This window comes from Macaca fascicularis, chromosome 5 (assembly GCF_037993035.2).
Source record: "Macaca fascicularis isolate 582-1 chromosome 5, T2T-MFA8v1.1".
Classification (NCBI taxonomy): domain Eukaryota; kingdom Metazoa; phylum Chordata; class Mammalia; order Primates; family Cercopithecidae; genus Macaca; species Macaca fascicularis.
The window spans coordinates 167,359,018-167,366,397 of record NC_088379.1 but is presented as its reverse complement, the minus strand read 5'-3'; the positions used below and the strand labels follow the sequence as shown (position 1 = coordinate 167,366,397).

Sequence of the window (7,380 nt, the reverse complement as noted above, 5' to 3'; positions counted from 1 at the left end):
TACCTCTTTAAAGGATATTGCTTTAAATTGAATTGGGTTGTTACTATGAGGGATCTCTGTTTACCAGTGAAGCCAAAAGGAAAAGGAAGCCAAAAGGAAACTGTCTCAAAACAGGATTTTAAAGAGGTTTAACAAAGGCAATGGTGATGTATATACAATAAATGTCATTAACGAGTGTATCAGGAATGTTCTGGTAGAATTTTAGTAACCTGCAAACTCAGGTCAGATGAATTAACAATGTTATGATTTTTAGGTTGTTCATTTTTTCTTGTTATTGGAATTGATATGATGCTATTTCTGCTTTCTACGTCATAAAAAGTAGTCAGAAATCCATTAATATGTATTTTCTTTGCAGAGATGACTCATTGCCATGAAGTAGCAGTGCCATGTAGTAGACACTGCCATGAAGCACAATTACAACATGACAACACCTACAAACTAGACCGAATGATTTGATCATGATCATTTCTCCCCTACATGCTTTTATACCGGTTCCTGAAAACGTGAAAGTTGGATTCCATGTGTTAGTGCTTCCTATGTTTGCATTTGCCCTTATGTCCGTGAATATCTTCAAAGAGAAATATTTCTAGGTTGACTAATATGTTTTAATCTTTTCAAGAGATTACAATACATTTTCCCATTTTTTAAATTCATTGAGAGATGTAGTAAAACATTAATTCTCTGATAAATGCCAGGAGTGAATTCCTGCATGAAAACAGGAATGAAGTATAATTTGAGGAAGAATAAATCCTAAAGATGAATGCATCAATGAAATGAGAAGCTAAATTATTGGGCTGGATTAACCAATGGGATATCGAAGTCATTTAACAAATAAAGGTAGGAGGTAGACAGAGGCATATGCTAAGTGTTCAATAAATGAGATAATGATCACAACACCTGCGGCTGAAAGCAAAGAGCGAAGAAACAGTATATTATATCCAAATTATGTGGACTTTAATGGATCAGGTTTTATCTTTCATTTTTACATTGATAATAGAAAGGGAGGGGTAGTAATGGTGTGGAATGATAGTATTATTCCACAATGTTTGATTGCTAATCCTATGTTCTAGGAACTGTGCTAAAAACTGTACATAGATTACCTCATTCAGGTTCTCAAGGTGAAGGATTTATTAAGTGTATTTGGTTTAAAACCCCAGTAGACTGAAGGAAAAATCTATGACTTAGTATATCATACTGTTTGAATTAGCATAAGTGGGGAGCCTGAAAGTCCTGGAGAAAAGTTATTATTTTTTGAATGGAGCCAGTCTTCAGTTAATAAATAGATGTAAAGAAAAAATTCTCTGACATAATGGAGGTGATAGATGATGGAGAGACACAACTGTGGAGAGTGGAGTTGAGAGAATAAAAACGGTTGGGATAGACCGGGCTCAAGAACATGCCAAGACACTTGGGAACAAGACATGAAGGATACCAGGGGCTCTGAATTTTGAGGGCTGACTTTTGAAAACAAAGATACATGACATCCCAAGTTTAGCATCAGCAGTTTCTTTAAGGAAAAGGGGCACTGGATTTAATGACCAGAGGAAACGTCTCACTCAGTTTCATTCCTGAAGAGGTACAAAGCAAAGTCTGAATTCTCTGTTCACTTTGCCTGTGATAAGGGTGAAGGGGTGGCCTGCCCCTCCACACCTGGGGGTATATCTCATCAGGTGCGACGAGAGACTAAGAAAAGAAATAAGACACAGAGACAAAGGAGAAAGAAAGAACAGTGGGCCCAGGAGACCAGTGCTCAGCATACAGAGGACCTGCACCGGCACCAGTCTCTGAGTTCCCTCGGTATTTATTGGTTACTATTTTCACTATCTCAGCAAGAGGGATGCAATAGGAAAGCAGGGTGATAGTGGGGAGAAGGTTAGCAAGAAAACATGTGAGCAAAGGAATCTGTGTCACAAATAAGTTCAAGGGAAGTTACTATGCCTGGATGTGCACATAGGCCAGATTTATGCTTCTCTCCACCCAAACATCTCAGTGGAGTAAAGAGTAACAGAGCAGCATTGCTGACAATATGTCTCACCTCCCGCCACAGGGCGGATTTTCCTCCTATTTCAGAATAGAACAAATGTACAATCGGGTTTTATACTGAGACATTCAGTTCCCAGGGGCAGGCAGGAGAAAGAGGCCTTCCTCTTATCTCAACTGCGAGAGGCTTTCCTCTTTTACTAATCCTCCTCAGCACAGACCCTTCACGGGTGTGGGGCTGAGGGACAGACAGGTCTTTCCCGTCCCACGAGGCCATATCTCAGGCTATCACATGGGGAGAAACTTTGGACAATACCTGGATTTCCAGTGCAGAGGTCCCTGCAGCTTTCCTCAGTGCGTTGTGCCCCTGGTTTATCAAGAATGGAGAATGGCGATGACTTTTACCAAACATACTGCCCGTAAACATTTTGTTAGCAAGGCACATCTTGCACAGTCCTAGATCCCTTAAACTTGATTCCATACAACACATGTTTCTGTGAGCTCAAGGTTGGGGCTAAAGTTACAGATTAACAGCATCTCAGGGCAAAACAATTGTTTAGGGTACAGGTCAAAATGGAGTTTCTTATGTCTTCCTTTTCTACATAGACACAGTAACAGTCTGATCTCTCTTTCTTTTCCCTACAAAGGGGAGTTTTGTGACTCAGTCTGTGCATTCAGGAATTCCCAGTTGGTAGTGGCATCTGTTTGTGAGAGACACTGGAAAAATATTTCCCACATTTCTTGGAATATAATCACAATAGAGTAAGGAATACAGAGATATTTATATAAATATAAACCCACATTTTAAAAACAAACAAAAATATTATTTATGACATTTTGTATCTAATACCATTTTTTGTTAAAATTTTCTATCATTTTTCAATCAACTATCTCCTGAATGCCTGCAGTGTGCCCAATATTATGACTCAAGGTGTGCATATAATGGTGAACAAACATAGACATAGTCACAGGTGTTAGGATCTTAGGAGGCTTTTAATTTGCTGAAGAGATGGGAGACAGGCATTAGTAAAATAATCTTCAAGTGAAAATTACAAACTGAAGTGCACACTTGGTGGAGAAGAACATGAATCCATAGGAGCATGGTGGAGAAGAACATGAATCTATAGCAGCATGTAACAACAGAAATAACAACAAGAAAGTGGTTATTCTGGGGTGAAACGAAAACGTCCCTAGGAGAATTATGTTTCTTGTGAGATCTGAAGGATCAATAATTGTTTTGTGGGGTTTTGGTTTTTTGTTTGTTTGTCGTTTGTTTGTTTTTTAGACGGAGGTTTGCTCTGTCTCCCAGGCTGGAGTGCAGTGGTGCGATCTCTGCTCACTGCAACCTCCGTGTCTCGGAGGAGTCAAGCAATTCTCCTGCCTCAGCCTCCTGAATAGTTAGGATTACAAGCGTGCCACCACACTGGCTAAAGTTTGTTTGTCTTTTAGTAGAGACAGGGTTTCACCATATTGGCCGGGCTAGTCTTGAACTCCTGAGCTCAAGTGATCTGCCTGCCTTGGCTTCCCAAAATGCTGGGATTGCAGGAGTGAGCCACCACGTCTGGCCCAATAATTGTTAATTACGTATAGTGGCTGGAGGGAAGTCATGAAACAGTGTGTCAAGAAAAGGGCACAGACTCTTCATCGGTCCTGGAATGGGAAGGAACATGACATCTTAGGCCCTTGAAAAAGGCAATTCTAGCTAGAGAATGAACAGGGTGTGTCTGAGATGAGAATGGGAAGATAGAGGGAAGCTGCAGAGCCTGATAGGCCATGTTGAGGATTTAGGTCTTTTTCTTCAAGAGTTGGAAACCAGTTTAGGGTTTTAGAATGAACAGATCTGATTATATTTGCATTTTGAAAAGATAACTGTCTGCAGTATAAATTGAAGGATGCTGAAGTTGGAGGCCAGGAGACTAATTAGGATGAGATTGCCTAGCCTGGGCCAAAGATGATAGTAACTTGGACCTCTGAGTTGGCAGAAATGATAGAGATAATTGGATAATTTGAGATATGTCAACAAGAACTGGCATTCTGAATTCCATTAAAACTCTTGCAAATAGTATCTTTAGCACTTCAGTACTTTAAAATATTAATAATTTGAACTTTTCTTATAAGTGTATTTTTTCTTGCTTATTTAGATAATTTCTCTTTCCACAATAGCACAATTAAATTGCAGTGATATTTTCATGGAATCAAAGTAAAACTACACTATTTTATTGATGGTAATATCAGTTATATGTCTTTTGCAGATATTTCTTGATCGTTAATTTTTCTTGTCTAATTTTTGTACACATTCAAATTTTCCCAATATTCTTCCCTATTACACATGCTGGGATGTGACTGACACAACAGCTATTTCATATTGGAAACTAAATATTTTATTTAAATGAAATGTAGTCAACTTAGTTGATGAAATATTTCTAGACCCCTGAAATTTTTCTTCTGAAAATAATAAATGTTTTGCTGAAAACTGTTGTCACTCCTTCTTTTGTCATCACTTTCTTTTCATTTTACTGCAACATTTACCACTTCATAGCCCATGCAATTTTCCTCTTATAGGATGAAGATGGAGTGTGCATTGCTCTGTCTACATTTGGATGGCTACTGCCCCATTTAGCTAGCTGCAGACAATTGGCTCATTTAGAAAACATTTCACCATCCAGGCAGAAATATGTAATGAAAGAACAAAAAAGACTTTTGAAGATATTTCTTTCTAGAAAATCTTGGAAAAATAATCCTGATAATCTTCTTACAGTAAAAGGTAGTTACTAATAAATTAATTTCATGCATGCCAGATACCCTGATGTGCATGAAAGAGCAAAGGATGTGTAGTCATAGCACTCGTGTTAAGGTCCTGGCTCAACAAGTTTCTACTGTGTGAAGAAGGTAAGTCAATCACTTAATATTTTGCCTCAGTTTCCTCATTGGTAGATAAGCATAATAGCATGTTCCTGCCTCACAGCGTTGTTGAAAAGAGTAAAGAGAATCAGACTTATAAAACAATCCTTAAAACTGTGATTTCTCACCTATCATGCATTTTAGAGCATCAAGGGGTTCATGTCATGCGTTTTAGAGCATCAAGGGGTTCATGATATCTTATGCAAAATTGCAAGTTTTTGTGCATTTTCCTGTACAAAGAGTTAACTAAATTCTTAAACTAGTCCCTGATCACTTCCATGGAATATTAACAACTGCTTCATGCAGTGCTAGAAGTTGCCAACATTCGTTGTTACTTTTACTATTGAGAGGTAGCTGGTGCAACAGAAGGAGCACAAAATTTATAGCCATGCACATCAGGAGATGAGCCTGGGCAGGTCACATGTTTACTCAGCAGCAATGGCTTAACCACTCTAGGTCCAATTCCTTAATTCTTACAGTGAAATTTATAATTCTATTAATAATTATGAGGATTACAAATTAGGAACTCAATTAATATTAATTCCTCAGTTTCTCCCCTATATTTTTTATGTCATTATAAATTTAAGAGAAATAATAATCTTGAGAATTCAAGATTCTCAAATAAAAAATCTCATTTTTCTTAAATTTGTAATGACATAAGATAAAACATAGTAATTTATTTAGAATAAGGATTCAAATTGTTAGAAGATTTTTCAACCAATTTTTTACTGGTTTTAAGGATTAGCTTAGTAAAGACACTTAGGCATATTTCGTGTCTTTATTTAAATTTTGAGAACGCTCGCTAAACTGATTATTTCTGTGTGAAATACCAATAAATCCTTTTTCTCTTTATTATAAAACAGAGTCAAAGAGGTTTTTTTTTGTTTTTTTTTTTTCTTTTTCCTGATGTCTAGTAAGTGTAGGCCTTGTTTATCCATATAATCCTTGGCTGGAATGAAAATATAGTCTGTATTGTTTTCTTTGGGAATTTGTCCTTTTAAGTTAATTTATAAATTTAATGTGGTCCTTTGATTGTCATGTTACTTAGTAGATAATTTTCTATCTTGAATATAGAACATCTTTTAAAAAAACATTCACAGTCTTCAAGCAGTATATTAGATTTGTGGGATTTACTGTCTATCAGGAGCCATAGGGAAAATTGGCCAATATATTTCTTCATGAAGTACTTTCTAATGTAGGAGGTTTATGTACTTTTAGAGTTGGAACAAAATTTAAAAGCTATGCTCCAGTTTTTCTACTATGCATGGAGGGTAATAATGGATCTATGGCTAAGTACTCAGAGTAATAGCTCCCCGTTGTCCATAACATGGCTAGCATTAATGTATTTCTTAGTATATGCTAGTGCTTGTACTTAGTCCATCATTTCATCCTATTTAATTTTTACAACCACTCTGTGAGGTAGTTTTATTTCTCTTTTAAAGTTAAAGAAGCAAAAGATTCTAAAAGTTTGTTAAAGGACATTGTATAAGACCACATAACTAGTAAGGGGTAGAACCTGAATTCAAATCTAGATCTTTTTAATTTTAAACTTGTGCTATTGCTACAATCACCATTATCTTATTCTAAGTTCACTCTAAATTCTGTCTATTGGAATTGTATTGTAAACAAACTATACTGTATTTTTTATGTATTTTACTCTACTTTGTAGGCATGTATTGTGTAGCTACAAGCCAAGTAAGTGACTAATGACAGTAGCTGTGGGTAATTAAAGGGCTAAATTTTTAGTGTATTTTATTTTGCTGTGCCTTGGTATTTAAGAATATGTGGCAAAGCTAATGCCTATATTTTCTTTCAAGTAGGTCAAAGGACCAAATGGGAACTAGCTTGAGTTCAATAGCTTTTATATGTACCATTTTTTATGCCTAATATACAAAATCTTTTCTGTTATTCATGAGGAGTCTCCCACATGAATAAAATAATGTCAGTTTCCTTTTTTGATTGAACATTTAACGGTCTATTTAGCTTTGCTCAAATCCTGTTGGATTTGTTTTTATTAATTAATCATTTTATGTTTTATTCTTTCAGTATTGTATGAGTATATGTCACTCATATTTAATTTTATCCCCTTAAAAATAGCTTCTTACACTCAGGCATTTTACCATTTGTGTTGAATAAATTACATTATGAAATATTTTTGTATTGAATGTATTAAATTATAAATTAAAAGCTCTTTGTAATGGAGGTCATCTTTATATTCTAACATTTAATGTGAATGGCTGCATGTTTCTTAAATTAAAAACACACTGATGGATGAATCCCACGAGCTTCTAGCCAAGTGCATGCCCTTTCCTTGCTTTCTACAACACATTCCTCTTGTCATCCAAGTATAGAAGGACATTGTTTCAGCAATATTTAATACTCCCCCCTCTCTCTTCCTCTTCTCTCTCCCTCTCTCTTTTTCTCTCTACATTAATCCTTTACTATTGTATTGGCATACAAATATCCTATTATATGTCATATAAAAACAAACACAATTTT

The 7,380-nt window shown here is 36.0% G+C and overlaps 1 pseudogene; it reads right to left on the bottom strand.

The window, feature by feature from the left end:
* Positions 1-1,562: 1,562 nt before the first annotated feature.
* On the bottom strand, positions 1,563-2,407 carry LOC123573486 (uncharacterized; annotated as a pseudogene).
* Between the last annotated feature and the right edge of the window lie 4,973 nt (positions 2,408-7,380).